The sequence below is a fragment of the Engystomops pustulosus genome, chromosome 2 (assembly GCF_040894005.1).
Source record: "Engystomops pustulosus chromosome 2, aEngPut4.maternal, whole genome shotgun sequence".
In the NCBI taxonomy this organism is placed as follows: Eukaryota; Metazoa; Chordata; class Amphibia; order Anura; family Leptodactylidae; genus Engystomops; species Engystomops pustulosus.
The window spans coordinates 202489261-202506145 of NC_092412.1; the positions used below are offsets into that span (position 1 = coordinate 202489261).

The following is a 16885-nucleotide window of genomic DNA, read 5'->3' on the forward strand; positions in this document are numbered from 1 at the left end:
ACATCAAACTTGTTAACTTTGTCGCCACCCTGCTGTGTAATCCACAAAATATACTGGCAAACTTTTATCATGTACCGATATTATTTGAGCGCTTCTTGCTCACCTCCTTTGGTTCCTCTCTGCCACCCATTGGTTTGAAGCCTGAGTCCATTTAGGGTATGTTGCCATGACACACTCTAGCCTGCCGCTGCTGCCGCTGCCGCTGCCTCTGCATGCCGTCCCCTATAGTGTCAGGGTCAATTATTGGATGTTTTACATGCTATCTAGCTTCATTCTGTCACTCTGTCATGGCCATGCTGTTGCCCATAATTTTGGCATAATAGTGCGATTAAGCAGCCTCAGAGGCATCCATGCATGCTGTCCCTGCTGTTTCCTGTCCATTTCCGTGGTGTTTCCATCCTTTTCTGAGGTTCCCAGGTGTTTGGCCAAGCTTCCCTGTGCAGAGCCTTGGTCCCCTTGAAAAATGCTCGAGTCTCCCATTGACTTCAATGGGGCTCGTTACTCGAAACGAGCACTCGAGCATCGGGAAAAGTTCGTCTCGAATAACGAGTACCCGAGCATTTTAGTGCTCGCTCATCTCTAATCTTAAAGTTAGATAAAGCAAAGTGTCTGATGCTGAATTATAAGCCTGGTGTAGTTAAAACTGTCTAGTCCAACCTTGCTCCCTCCATTTGTTGGCCTTATTTATGCCATAACATTTTGCACAGTTTTTGCCATATTTTGCTAGGTTATGCCATTTTTGTCATACAGTCCACAAAATTGTCTAAAAATCATCTGAAACCTTTCTTAAAAGCATTCTGGTTTCTGGATGCAAATGATTACAGCTTGTGATTGTAAATAGAGAACTCTGTACCAATATTCAGTATATGCTTTCTTAGTAAGGTGTCATTGGGGAAGTCAAAGGCTTCTCGCTTATCCTTTCATCTGGATATGTAGAAAGATCTTATGTGAAAAATTATAGAGTAGTAGCATGTGCCACCAGGGTAAAGGCTGTTAATATATTATACTAGACTTGTATATAAAGATGAAATACTGAGATGCTACTTTTCAACATAGTCATTAATAAAGATAATAATGACATATCTCAACATAAAATTGCAATGTGACATTTGCATTTATTTTATTTCCTCACAAGCTTCTTTGAAGATGAGCATACTTAGGAATGTTTTTATGCTTGATAAATATTTCATGCTTTCACACACACAGACTCAGAAGTTAGAAAAGTGATGAATGATGAATTATACAGTATACTATGTGTTGACAAATTCTGTGGCAATGCTCTAACATTAAATACCAAGAACAACAAAGAAACATACCCAAGCTTTTTAGAAGAAGCCCACGGGCCTCTTTGTGATTACAAATGAAATGATTTGTGCTATGGCTTGTTGAGGGTACAACATTTGTACACATCGGTACACATATTGTTATATAGTAAATCTGCATATGATTTTTTTAAATTAGTCATTACGTTTACAAAAAATAATATTCAGTTGCTTGGAGCATTATGATGTGACCTTCAACATTGTTGGCCCAAGCGGGAGTGTTGTATTGATGCAACATAGGTACTGGAGCAAGAGTGGACCTTGGTATGAGTGCAAATGAGTCTGGGTATGCCTATTTCATAGTATCATAGTTTATACATCAAGTATTTACATGAAGAATAGTGCAGCCACGGCACAAAACGCCTTCTTAAATACATGTGCAAGCAGTTTGCACTGAAAAGAATGCAAAGTCCATTACTAAATGTGCCCCAATGTATCCTCATGCACTCTCAGATAGCCCATGACTTGTGCACAGACTACACTCTGCCACACACTGCCTGGGACTACAGGAGGTGTAGGAAGGTATGGACAGGTGGATTATCATTGTAGCTCCTTCTCCAGTAGTTCCTGCTTCTTTCTACTGTATTGGTGTCCTCAAGATACCAATACAGTTAAAAGCTGTGACAGAGCAGAAGAATTAAGTTACTGTTTTAATTGCTGTGATAGCACTTTGCGATAAACAAGTCTATTTTGGTTGTAGTTTGGGAACTCGTCTCTAAAGCAATTTGCAAGACATGAGGACCTGTGTACATTAGACCATGAGAAAAATCTAGCACCCATAAATCAATGCCTGATTAGAATCTGACTCTGCTTTTCCCCAGATCAATGTAATAAAGATAATAAAAAAAAAACATGTGAATATAGATAAATATATTAGATGTAAGTGGTTTATGGGGATAAGTATTGATAAAATCCATTGAAGAAGTCCTTAACACCTTAACAAAATGTGACATACACCAGAACGGTGGTGTATTGCGAGAGGCCGCAACATGCTGATTGCGCACCATTTTCCCGTAATCTGTGTATTTTATTGCACAAGCAAGGGATGACATGACTACAATGCATAGTGATGGGTGGTAGTGCTGTGAATATGCAGTGACGTGCATTTACTACGTGAATCTAGGTAGGTCAGACTAATGTGATCAATCTGTTTAGACCTTAAAATTATGATACTAACCTCCTGATGAAGCCGATAGGTAAGAATCTGATTCTTCTCTTCCCCAAATCACTGTAATAAAAATAATAAATAATGAAACCATGTGAATTTATTTAAATACATTTGATTTAAGTGGTTTCCTGGGATAAGTATTGATAATATATCCATAGAATAAGTCCTTATCACCTTAAAGGACATCTACCATCAGATTACCTGATGGTAGATTTCTGTTAAGTACCTCCTCGTCCCTGTGTGTCTCAAGCTTCATTTCTTATATCTGTGCATGGCCACATTTCTGTATAAAATAAGTTCATAAAATAAGCAAATTAGCCGGTGGTGGTCTGCAGAGCATCAGGCTCCACTGTAACATAATTTATACCCGCCCAGATTTGAAAAGATTACATAACCGTCTCTCAGAATGCGGCTGTTATTATATTATGGTGGAGCCTGATGGTGCTCTGCAGAGCACCACAGGCTAATTTGCATATCTTTTAAACTTATTTTTTTACAGAAATGTGGCCATGCAAAGATAAGAAATGAAGCTTGGGGTACACAGGGATGAGTGTGTGTGTGTGTGGGGGGGTAATTAATAGTCATCTAGCATCAGGTAATCTTGGCATGTGGCATACTAGTGCTTTTAAAGAGAACCTGTCACCATAGGTGCTTTTTATGGACACCCCATGATCCCTCAGACAGTAAACATCATGTGTCCAGTTTTTATAAAATTTCTGCCATTTTTGGTTAAAAAGATTAATTAGATACAAAGTTTACTAGATCCCTGCTAGCCTTTTTCCTGAGTCTCTGAAGAATGTGGAGCAAGCAGAGGACCCACCTCTGGAAAACGCTTGTCATCCTGCACTTTATAAAACCCTCCCTTCCTCCTTTTTTTTCCTTTCACTCTCCGGTTCCTGTTCTCGCTGACCTCATCAAGCGTATCTCTGAGTCAGCACCTTCTTCTGGACATGTGCAGATAGAGTAGAGATGGACGACTTATCTTCACTGCTATCTGCGCATTCACCACACCACACCAGTGAGCAAGGTACGCAACATGTCCATGCACATATAGAAGTGAAGATGGCCTGGATGTCTCCTATCTATACGTGCATGGAGAGAATAAGTTGCTGGCAGTGCAAGTGCGTGATTCACTTGACACAGTGAACGAAAACAGGAATCATTGGAGGATGGGATCAAGGAGTCATTTTTGTAAAAGTGCAGGATAACAAGTGTTTTCCGAATTGGGTGGGGTGCTCTGCTCCTTTCTCCTTACACATCAGGGACTCAGGAAACAAGCTGGCAGGTAGCTAGGTAAACTTTGATTTCATTTATCTTTATAATCACAAATTTTATAAAAACTGGGTTTTATGTTCATTTAGTGTCTGTGGGGACATGAGTAATACAATAACAGTGCTCCAGGTTATAAAAACATTACTCTGCCTCATTAGCGTTTAGATTTAAAGGGGAATTTCACAGAAATTGCATAGGGAACAGAAATAGTAATGCTTGAAATCTTATTGCATTTCTCTTAAACACGATGCCAGGAGACTGTATTGCTTGGGGAGGCGCAAAACTTGCTTAAAACTTCAATGGAAAATTTGGTTCAAACTTAGCTGATTTCTAACATCTTTGCTTGATTTAGATACAGTACTCGTAGTTTAAAGCTTGGATATATGAAGCCCATAGTCCCTGGACTCAGGAGAATAGCTCAGTTAACTATAATTTCTGGATTATATCCGTAACGTAAAAAAGACATATTTGAGTTGACACCATTGGGATAAGGCAATACAGCAATGATATTAAACACAAACTTCTGATCTATAGCAGAAAGTCAGACAATGAGGAAAAAAACACATTATAAGCTGACCTAGAGAAAGTTCTGACCTTAGAATGCATCAGTGTTGTGACATAAACATTCAATTCCCATTAAACCTCCAAATAATAGATATAGAACATTGAAAATAGCTCTTAAAATGGTTGACATCCAGACATGTCTGTAGTAAATACTTGCAAAAAAATAAAATTAATCCTGTATTGCATTTTTCCTCAAGGGAATGTATGAATGTACGATTGAATGTTACCAGTTCCATTGTCCATGGAGCTGCCTTCACAGTTTATCACTGTCAGCACTACCTCATTGTGAAGGAATAATAATGCCAAGTCTAATGTATTCATTGGTAATGCAAGTAAGTAACTTATAACTATATAACATTTAGAATCATTTAACCAATCTTGTGACAATCTTGAAAAACTACCACTAACTGTTAGTGGAAAGAAGCTGTTTGATAACATCAATGGGTGGTGTCTACAATCAACCCATCCTCTATTGTGGGTGCAATATTTTCTATCAGAATACTAATGTCTTGTCATGGTGATGTCACCAGCTAGACGGTTAAATAATTATGATTTTTCTTTACAGATTATTTCTTAAGCTCAATTTTCTTTCAAACTCCACTGTCACCATTCCATTCTGAACTTAAGATCTTTATTGCTGTTCTAAGAAACAGGCAGAGGCAAGTCAAATAGGATCTAAACCCCAGCTGCGTAAAGGCATGCTTGGTAAACTAGGGGATAAAAATCTACACAGCAGAGTTATGACTGATGGAACCCCCACTTACCATTAAAATGGGGTTCCCATTCTCACTAATCGATGGAGCGGCAAGTTGAACATGCAACCTACTGCTTCATTCAATACAATGAGAGTGTTAACAGTTGCTGAGAGCAGCAATTGCCCATCTCCATAGCTATTATTTACTAACTGGTAATTAATGTCCACAGACAAACTGTCACGGGTACTCCCACGATCCCTGTCTCGGATCGCGGGTGCACCGTACCTCCCCAGAGTCTTCTCTCACCTTACCCAGCTCCCACGGCATCCTCCACAGCTCCAGCGGCTCGGCGCGCACGTCCCCGTCTCCTTGTGCGCACGTGTGCCGGCTCGCTAAGATTTAAAGGGCCAGTGTGCCATTAATTGGCGCTGGCCATTTCACTTATTCTATATATAAGCCTGCCTCTTCCTGCAAGCCCTTGCCGGATCTTTGTGCCTCACAGCCTAAGAGAAAGCACTGTTGCGATTTGTCTGCGTTCCAGTGTCTCCTGCGTTCCAGTGTATCCTGCTTTCCAGTGTCTCCTGCGTTCCTGTGTCTCCTGCGTTCCTGTGTCTCCTGCGTTCCTGAGTCTCCTGCGTTACTGTGTCCCTCCATGTTCCTGTGTTACCTGACCTCCTCCATGTTCCCATGTACCAGTGTTCCCCCGTGCTACTGTCCTGTGTTCCCGTACCTCTCTGCTTGGACCTCCTGTTGCTGACCCCAGATTGGACTCTGACGTTGCATCTCTGCCGCCTGCCCTGACCCTGTGCCTAGACTGTGACCTCGGGTTTGACTGCTGTTTCTGTACCTCAACCTTGGCCGCCACTGCAGACAAGTCACGCCTGTGGAACGACCTGGTGGTACCATGCTGCAGCCTGTCTAACTCGCTTTGCGGTGGGCTCCTGTGAAAACCGGGTACCACTTAGACTCCGGTCCTAGGTAGTGGCTTGAGTCATCATCTGCAATGGTCCAGAGGATCCACATCCCGTAAGCCTGACACAAACATTTACAATTCTAAACCACATGGTCACCTACAGTATAGTTGGTTTAGTGTCCCAAATGACCCCGTCAGGTTCTCTCTAATTTGCAGTACAGACGGTCCCCTTCTTAAGAAAACCCGACTTACAGATGACCCCTAGTTACAAACGGACTTCTGGATGTTGGTAATTTACTGTACTTTAGCCCCAGGCTACAATAAACAAGAATAGCAGTTATTAAAGGTGTCTGAAATTAAGCTTTATTGTTAATCCTGGTTTTTATGACAACCCAATATTTTTAAAATACAATTGTCATAGAGATGCAAAAAATTCTGGCTGGGGTTACAATTGTAAAATATACAGTTCCGACTTATATACAAATTCAACTTAAGAGCAAACCTACAAAACCTAACCTGTATGTAACCGAGGACTGCCTGTTTATCTTTTAATGCTTAAATATCTACCTTTTAGCTAAAGAAACCACAAAAACATGATTAATAAATTATTGCTTTTGTTTTCGACCCATACATTAGTCCTGTGTATTATTTGTGTTTTTGTAAATAATTAGCAGATTTCATCTGAATCGATGGCTGCCAAGCATATTCAATATACATGGATTCTCAGTTGTTCTTACTTGATAGGTTTATGCTAATTATATGCTTTTATGCAAAGAATTTTAGCTGTTTTTCTTTTCCTACGAAGAAAATGGATATGTGTCATTTGATCTCTATAGGTCATCTGTCAGGGTCACTCTCTGTGTTACATTAAACCATGTTTTCTGACTAACACGATTAACAAGGTTAAGCAAAGGTGTGACAGAAAAAGAATAAAGGCTTGGACACATGGCAAATATTATTTAGAGTAATAATGCACAGAGACGGTTTTGTTGGTACATGAAACATGTATTACTTATCCCCCAAATAACATGGGACTTGGTTCACATTGATGTCAGTTTGAAGCCAGGTCAATTTAAAGACAAAAGGGGTCATTTGCAAATGAGTGGTGAACAGTTAAACAACTTAACTTTTTTTGCACCTTTAGCTCCTGTGTAGGTTCTCACATTGCTCAATAAATTCTCATTTATTCTCTGCTCTGATTTCTACAATATCACTATGAAAAAATATATGCTCAGGTAGAAAGGTCCCCTAATTTCTTATCATGCATTTAAAATTGTGTTTAATTGCATGTTTTCCCGTTGTTTTATCGTTTACTCCACATTCTGCTCTTTTTCAAGTCCTTTATGCAGTGTGCCTTATGTATCATTGTTTTCCAGATGTTCCATTTCACTTTTTTTGCGCCTTCTTGTGCCTTTTTTTCGCGCAAATCTGCACCTGGTCCAGGGCAGGTGCAAAGGAAGTTTTTTTTCATGGACCCGATTTTAACATGTAAATTGGAATTATTTCACATGCTTTAACTGTTTAACATTTGCACCGTAACCTCTTTTTTCCAAAATTCTTTTTTTTTAATTTTGGTTACTTCTAAGGGTGAGGCCACACATAGTGGTTTAATAGCATTTTTAATGCATTTTGAAACTAATTACTGAGCTGAGGATAGGTGATTTGCCTTATTTCATTACTGTTAACATTTGTGTTTACAAAACGCAATATAAACGCCACATTAATGCATGTGTTAACATTGCGTTTACTATGCGTTTTGTAAATTCAAATGTTAGCAGTAATGTAATTAGGAAAATCAACTCTTCTCAGCTGTTGTAATTAGTTTCAAAATCCATTAAAATGCAACATGTTAAATCCCAAATTAACAGTAGTATCCACTCCTGTATATAACCCCCTGACGTGGCTTGTGTCCATGTGGATTTGAGACATTTGCAACAAAAAGTCTCAAAAAGAAGCCAAAATTTGCGCCTGCCAGGATAGGAAAAACTGAACAAGTAAAAAGACAGTATTGTACATAAGGCGCAAAAAAGAGCCACCAAATGTCTATAAAATTCACCTCAGATAGACAAAATTATGATACATGTGGCCCATAGACACATCTACAGTATCTATCTTTCTATCTATCTATCCTGCTCAAAAAAATTAAATTAACACTCAAATATCACATCCTAGATCTGAATCAATGAAATATTCTCATTGAATATTTTGTTCTGTACGAAGTTAAACATGCTGACAACAAACTCACCTAAAATCATCAATGGAAATCAAATCTATTAACCAATGGAGACCTGGATTTTTGGTCACACACAAGTGCAAAACACACTACAGGCTGATCCAACTTGTGTGGCCTCTATATACCGTTATCACATACCAACAAAACCACAGCATGCTCCGAATGAGGTTGTAAATGGTCTGCTGAGGGATATCCTTCTAGACCTGGACTAAAGCATCTGCCAATTTCTGGACATTCTGTGGTGCAATGGGACAGTGGTGGATAGAGTGAGACATGATTTCCCAGCTCAATCGAATTCAGGTCTGTGGAACAAGCAGGCCAATTCATAGCTTTAATGCCTTCATCTTGCAGAAACTGCTGACACACTCCAGCCACATGAGGTCTAGCATTGTCATGCATTAGGAGGAATCTAGGGCCAACTGCACCAGCATATGGTCTCACAAGGGGTCTGAGGATCTTATCTAGGTACCCAATAGCAGTTATGCTACCTCTGTTGAGCACATTGAGGGCTGTGTGGCCAACCAAAGAAATGCCACCCAAAACCATTACTGACCAACTGTCAAACCGGTCATGCTAAAGAATGTTGAAGGCTGAAAATAGCTTTCCATGTCATCTCCAGACTCTGTCACATCTGTCACATGTGCTCAGTGTGAACCTGTTTTCATCTATGAAGTGCATAGGGCACCAGTGGTGTTCTCTGGCAAATGCCAAGTGACCTTCACGATGTTGGGCAGTGAGCACAACCCCCATATGTGGACATTGGGCCCTCGTACCATCCTCATGAAGTTGGTTTTTAACCATTTGTGCAGAAACATGCACATGTGTAGCCTACTGGAAGCAACTTTACAGGTCTCTGGCAGTGTCCTCCTGTTCCCCTTTGCACTAAGGAGAAGGTAGCTGTCCTGCTGGTCGATTGTTGCTCTCCTGGGTTGTTGTCTCCTGGTAGCGCCTCCAGCCTCTGCACACTACGCTGACACAGCTCGCATTAACGTGCCATCTCGGATAATCAGCACTACCTGAGCCACTTGTGTGGGTTGCAAAGTTCGTCTCACACTGCCACAAGTGTGAAAGCACCACCAACATTCAAAATTGGCCAAAACATCAGCCAGAAATGTCTAACATAAGCCAGAGTGTGTCTTGCTAAATGCCAATAATTTCCGCTTACTGTCCATTGTATTCCATACCACAGTATGTGAAATTGATTGTGGACAGTTTGATTTCACAGAAGTTTGATTTTCTTGAAGTTATATTGTGTTGTTTAATTCTTCCTTTTTTTAGCAGTCTATCCATTTATCTGGTAAGAAAGAGCTTAAAATGATTTTTTAAAGCATCATCATTTACAAATAAATGTTTTAAAAATTGTCATAATAATATAATATTTAACATAATGGGGCACATTTACTTACCCGGTCCTGTCGCGATCCAGCGGCGTGTTCTCTGTCAAGGATTTAGGTCTTCTGTGGATCCACTAAGGTAGTGCGCCCGATGTCCACCCGGTGTCGCTGCTGCGCAAAGGTCCGCAGGAGTTCACCATCCTATCCTGGGTGCAAGTAAGCGCGTGTCAAGCGACACCTTTTTTTTTTAATTCTGCGTTTTTTCTGAATCCGTCGGATTTTACGACAGCCACACCCCTCCCCTGATTTCTGTTGCATGCATACCAGCGCCAATGCGCCAAAAACCTGGAGCAATTCAGGGAAAAATGGCACAAATCGGTAATATTCGGGAGGCCCTTCGTAAATTACCCCCAATATTTTTGGGAAAATTAACATAAACTGAATGTTAATGTAACAAAAAAACATAAGCAAATAAATTATGACTCATCCAACAAAAAATAAGGTCCATTTAAAGTCCCATTCTCCAGCCTAAACTATTCACTGACTTTTGTAAGGATCAGGGGGGAAATATATCAGAAAATTTTTTTAGTGATGCTCAGCTTGGTCCAGCATATAGTGGTACATAAAAAAATTAAAAATAGGAATAAATGAGCAGCACTTACCATTGTAGGGGGGAGGGAAGCATAAAGGGGTCTTCAGTAGTGATGAGCGGACCTGAACTGCAAAGATCAGGTTTGTATAGAACTATGCAGGTGTTAGCTTCGGCTCATAGCGCCGTTGTTCACCCCTCCGATCAGTGCCAGCAGCATTTAAATGGCCATAGCTCCAATACTAACATGGCAAAAAAAATTCTGAACATGTTCTGAAAAAATTTGACAGTCTGCTCATTACTAGTCTTCAGGCAATAACCAATAAGCACCGCGCTTGCGCTTCTTCTTGCCCTTTATAGGTATACATGATCTGAAATAGTGGGAAAAGCTGGAAATACAAAGAAACATTATAGTTTGATATAAAACCTATTATCCTCAGCAGGTACTGTGAAAATAGCACTGGTCAACAAGAGGGCACCAGTCAACAATTATCTACCATTAAACCTAATGACCCGCATTAGTCTTTTCCCTGTTTCCCATTCAGTTTTTATTATAAAATCCATAGCCCATATCTTTATTTAATTGAGTCACAGACTGTCTGAAGAAGGAGGAACCTCCTCCAAAACGTCACACATGCGGCTTGGGAGTTCATGGTCTTGGTGATATCACGTTGTTGGTGTGGATACGGATTACAATGGACTACTGCTTGCTATAGCAAGTGAAGAGCTCAAAGATTTGATGTTCGTGATAAAATGGAGAAAACAAGTTTCCTGTTCGGACCTTGTTCACACCACATTGTATATGGAGCTCTAGTATTTTTGTATAGATTGAGTTGAGAGAGATGACAGGTTCCCTTTAAAAGGATCTTCTGACTGCAGATATTTAGAATAACCAGAAACCATTCGTATATTAAGGATTATATGCTCCACGTGCCCATTTTATAGTCACTGTGACTACAGAGGTAGTTGTGTATGCGAGACTCTTATGTACTTCAATGAGATTTCCAAGGCATTGTTATTTTCACATAAAAGTGAATGAGGAGAGTGAGTCCTATTAATTATCTCTTCAGTAACAGAGACAACAAGATGTTTGAGAAAGGTAGAATCTCACATTTTTGGATTTACATGTAAATGTTGATGAGTTTCGATACTGAGATCCCACAGGTACAAAAAATGCACAAAAGTTGCATGGTCCTCTTATATAGTAACCATGTTTTTCTATTGTCTCTTCAAGCATTATACATTTCACACATGACATCAACTAACTCAAAGAAAATGTAACTTTTTTTCTAATTGTACACACACGTTAAGATATGTAAACTTGTAAATCACAGTTTGTAAACTGAAGGTGTAAACTCTGTATCCCAGTAGCAAAGCGTAATATTTACTCTTGTATATAGTACCATTTGCAATTTGCAATTTTGAACATGTTGAAATGTTGAGCCTTTTTTGTGCCATTTCAGAAAAGTGGCCTTTAGGCTACATGTTCACTGATGGCTCCTGTAGATTACAGACAAAGGTCAAGGATCCAAGAAGAAAAAAGAAGGAAATACTTGTAGAGGATGAAAGATATCCCTTGAGTTCCTGGAAAAGTTGAAATGTTATCATTTTGACAACTTTGATCGAAACTGGCCAGAAGATGAGTGTTGTCAATAACTTTCAGATTAAGCCTTAAATGCCATCAAAAGTAGCTGCTGTGAAAATTGCACTTGTTTGCTGATCCATAGTTTGATTGGAACTGCCAAAAAGGTCGCTGTTCATTTACTGTACTAACAAGCAAACCACTCTCCTCATAGGAGATTGTCACATAATTCAGCCAGGATGTTACTTTCCAAAGCAGCATGCTGTGCAGCCTATAGAGAAGGCATGTCTTGACAGACTATTATTTATGATCTTCCCTTCTAGTTAACCAGGTCTTATGAGGAAAGGAAATTTCTCAGCAGGAAAAATCATACACATTGAAGTTCAAGTGTCAATATTTTCCAGAAGGTCACAAATTTCAACGCACAAGAGACCTGGGTTGTCTCAAAAGAATAAATTCTGTGGACATGAAAGAACTATTGCTATTTTGAATACAATGCAATGTATATTATAACTTTAGGATGTTCTAGATGTTTGCATAAATCAAGATGATGATAACTGAGGTTTAACAGAAAAAATACATCATACATACTAAAATTACAACAAAATACTAGAATTTACTTTCCAACCAAATTAAGATATTAAAATAAATCTTTTATCAGTCATCTCAAGCTGATTTCCATTATACTCACTGACACAGAACTTCACATTTAAATTAGTTAATTGGAGCCATAAGCAACACTCTACTGTAACATACATTCCAGCATCAGCTTCTGTCCGCAGAAAGAGGCTTAGAAGCATTGATTCTCTTATGTGTTTGTTGTATGTGAACTGCTTCTAATGTTTCTAGTGTGTTGTGATTGATGGACAAAACCAGCTCCCTGCAGCCCAACCCTGTCCAGCAAGGGTTACTAGAGTTATGGATGGCTAATTCAGTTGGGTGCTAGAGGTGGCAATCATCAATATCCTTTATATTTCTGCCCACATTACTACTTGCTTGTTCTGCTAATCTCCTCATTCCTGTCTCCTGTGGTCTTGTGTTATTACTTGCTATTCTGTGTATCTTACCTCTGCTATGTTTTTTTGACCTATCTCTAGTGATCCGATTTTGTACCTTAGCCTTCATCTTGGTTGTGACCCCTTTCTACCTGACTTGTTTATTGTCTGTCCCTCTGTGTTTGATCAGCTTTTCTGTGCACTTAGTCAGTGTAGGAATTGTCGTCCAGAAGTCCCTAACCAATACAGACTTTTATATTAGTGAAAGGGGTTGTGGGTCTAGGGTCTGCACCCCCCTCTTAACAACTACATGTTTGGTTTAATAGAGATGATATATGGTGTCTTGTTAATAGCTACCATGTAAAGTTTCCACAGTATTATTTTTATTCATTGCGGTCGGCAATGCCTTTTGGTTGGTCATGGTTAGAGTACTGTAGCCTTGCATGACAATACCACAGGTTTGTCTCTGTTTTGCTCTATAGCTAGGTCTTGCTGTGATACTTCTTGGAGGTCTTTTATCTTAGGCTTTCCTTTTTCCCTCTCTTATATTTGCCATTTTTTTGCTAGATTTGCATATTTGTGATTTTTATACTCAACCAACAAAGTTAGTTGGGCAAGAATTTTTCAGTATTGCACCTGAAATACCTTTAAAATCCAGATATGGACATGTAAAGAAAGTCACACTTTTCACAAATCATGGTAAAATGATGAAATTTGGTTGCAAAATAACCAAAAAACATCACACACATATGCCGGATAAATCACCCTCTAACATAAATTTTAAAGTCTGAAAACCAGAAAAAGCAAAAAAAAGACATGCATAAATCTCCTGACTAAAGATCAATGCCAACCTTGTAACGTCTGGTGTATGGATGAAGGTTTAATTAAACACCAATAGTTCCAGTTTCATAGAGAAACTGAGGAGCTATAATGTACAAATTAAGGTTTTGGCTAAGAAAACTGCAAATAAATAATGTGGATTATGATTTTCAGTGTCTGGTATTCAGAAATGTTATTGTCATTAACTCCTTATCACCGACGCTAGTTTTCAGCGTAATGACCAGACTCAATTTTTCGAATCTGAAATGTGTCACGATAATTGGTTATAAAGTCGGAATGCTTTAACATATCCAAAATGATTTTGAGATTGTTTTCTCGAGACACAATGTACTTCATGTTAGTTGTAAAATTTAAGTGATAAGTTTGGCATTTTGTTCTGAAAAAAATTAAAATTTGGCAAAAAAATTGTAACAGTTTTTCATTTTCAAAGTATGAAATGTTCTGCTTTCCAGACAGGAAGTAAACCTACACATAAGGCTTGATAATTAACATTTACAAAATGTCTGCTTTATGTTAAGATGATATTTTATGCATCCTTTCTAGGATGTTATGAGGCAAGAACTTTAGGTGCGATTTTTCTCATTTTCATGAAAATCGCCAAACTCACATTTTGAGGGACAATTCAGCTTTTAAGTGATTTTGAAAGGCCTAAATAATAGTAAAACCCCATAAATTACCCCGCTATAGAAACTTCCCACCTCAACGAATGTAAAACAACTTCTATTAAGTCTATTAACTCTTTGTGTTTCAGATGGGTTAAAACAATATGGACCTACGATTTAGAAACTTTGGAATTTTTGGGAAAAATACATTCATTTAGGCCAAAACTGCCAGTTTCAGAATGAATAAAATTATGAAATGCTCTGCAACATTTGGTGCCCAATTTCTCCCGAATATACTGATACCCCATGTGGTGGTAAACTGCTGTAGGGGCAGACGGTTGGGCGTAGAATGAAAGCAGCGCCATTCACAGCAGATTTATATTGTCACATTGTACAGACCATATGAGGGCTTATTATTTGCAGGGTACAATGTAAAGATCATTCATTTTGGGGGTCTATAGCTTATTCATGAGATTTTATAAACTATTTTAAGGGGGACACAACCAAAATCAATTTTTATTTTGGATTTTTAGCACTTTTACTAGCACTTTTACATAACATAAAAATAATATTTTATCTTTATTCTCTGGTTCAATATGATTGCGGTGATACCTCATTTATATAGTTTTTCTTATCTTTGCTCAAATTTACTGAGCAAAACCAATTTTAGAGAAAATCGCATTGTTTTTACTATCGACAATTTTCAGTTTTTTATTATGGGAAGTTTTTTGAGGTTTTTGTGTTTTTTGAACGACCTGCTCGGATGTTCACCAAGCAGGTTCAATATTGATTTATTGTACAGATTAATGTGGATGTGGTGAAACCGAATATGTACTTTTTTGTGTTTTTGTGTTTTATATACTTTATTTGCATTTTATGTGTAACTGGGGAGATTATGGGACTTTTATTTCATTTATTTAATTATGATTATAAAACAATTTTTAATGTTCTTTTTTACATTTTTTAACTTTTCACACTTTGGCTTGAACAAGCATTCATCTGATCGCTTGTTCAAGTCCTTACACTGCAATACACTTGTATTACAGCGTACAGTGAAAGTGCTGAGCATGCTCAGTTACTTAAAATCTGGTCCTACCAAGAGGTGGAACCCGGTGTGAAAAGGAGCCGGCAGCCTCTAGGCACTATCCGATCCACTGGGGACATACTTACACACCGCAGCCATGCTTCACCACGTTGTGTAAGGGGTTAAATACTTGGGATCAGAGTTTTTCCATTCCCGGGTGTTAGTGCCAGGTGTAGGGTGTAGGGGATAGGGCAGTCATTAAGGGGTTAAGAAGCAAATACTTAAAGATCTCACATGATCTTGAACCAATTCTGTAAAGTAAATATACCATATTTTTGTTTTCCATGGCAATACTTAAAGATCTCACATGATCTTGAACCAATTCTGTAAAGTAAATATACCATATTTTTGTTTTCCATGGCCTCATTCCTTCTAAAATCAACTTTTTCAATTATGAAAATAAGCCAGCCAGGCATGTTACAAGAGCCCCTTAGTGTGTTAGCTTCACAGGTTGTTACACTATGTAGGAGCACTTTCCCTTCCCACTGTTTGCTAAAACTCATTGTTGCCATATGTGTTCAGAAAGCAAAGGGAGAGGGAAGTGCTAAGGGAGCAGGGGGAGGGTGAGATAATAGTTTTGGAAGCCAGGGCTCCGGTAACAACCCCAGAGCCATTCAGGCTCACTTAGCATCATTTTAAAGGTAATTTTAGAAGGAGGACATAAATGACAAATATAACATAATTACCACAGTCACGGTGTCTATTAGAACAGATCCCAGGTTTATCATGTTTGGTTTTGATAGTAAATTTCCTTTAAAGTACACATGACAAAAGGTGGGAAAGAATTTCTACTGCATTTAACATTGGTCTATGTAGAGGGAAGTTCCGCAGTATGGAATGTTGGCCAATGAGCCTACAGTAAGTGGTCAAAAAATTCTCCAGTTTAAGTTTAATTCACTATACGTGTAGGGCACTTTGGTCTGGAAGGGCTTTAATACTAATGTTATAGTTCTTGGTAGAAACTGGCTGGAAGAAAACCTGTTATAGTGGTCCATTTACATTTTGGCAAAGTAAAAGTAGATCTATTTTCTGCCTAAACATGATGAGGTTTTATTTATGAAATAGCATATATACCTATATTATATATAAAAAAAATTATAGAATATAAAAATGAACTGCTGTACTAGTTTATACTAAAGTCTAGTTTTAAGTTATTATCATGTGTTGTATAGTCACATTCAGTCAAAATGATCTGTTATGTCACAGGTCCATAATAAAAGATCCCATTGGTGAAGTATGTGAACACGACCAATTTTTCAAATGTAGAACTTCTGATGGTGGTTTCTGTTCTTAATCAACAATGGTCTAAATATCTATTTCCTCAGAATGCTCCATGAGATTTCCAGAAGATAAAATTCTGACTATTGCTTAGGGGTTGTTATAATTTATGGAGCTCTTCCATTACAACGGTCCAAGATCTCAGACGTCTACAAAGTCTCATATGTACCTATGACATAGTTCAATATCAATTTTATCGGATGAAATCTCTGGTATAACTTTTGTGTGTATAGCTTTTTCTAATTCTCATTATTTCGTTCTTTGTGTTCTGTTTATTGTTATAAGATATTTATTAGTTAACCATTTCATGAATTTTAAATGAATGGATCTGCATGGGTTCAGGTTTGTCAAGTTCGGCTGAACATGAACACCCACTTGTGTTCTCTGCCGGAAAACCTTCCACAATTTTCTTTA

General features: G+C 38.4%; 1 long non-coding RNA gene across 1 annotated transcript in view; it reads right to left on the reverse strand.

Annotated features, from left to right (window-relative positions):
- The window catches only part of LOC140116715 (uncharacterized), a 182096-nt gene that overhangs the window by 117387 nt on the left and 47824 nt on the right, over positions 1 to 16885 (reverse strand). The window contains exon 2 of the long non-coding RNA XR_011852932.1: positions 2500 to 2550. This is a non-coding gene — a long non-coding RNA (uncharacterized lncRNA). The remainder of the gene's footprint in view (positions 1 to 2499; positions 2551 to 16885) is intronic.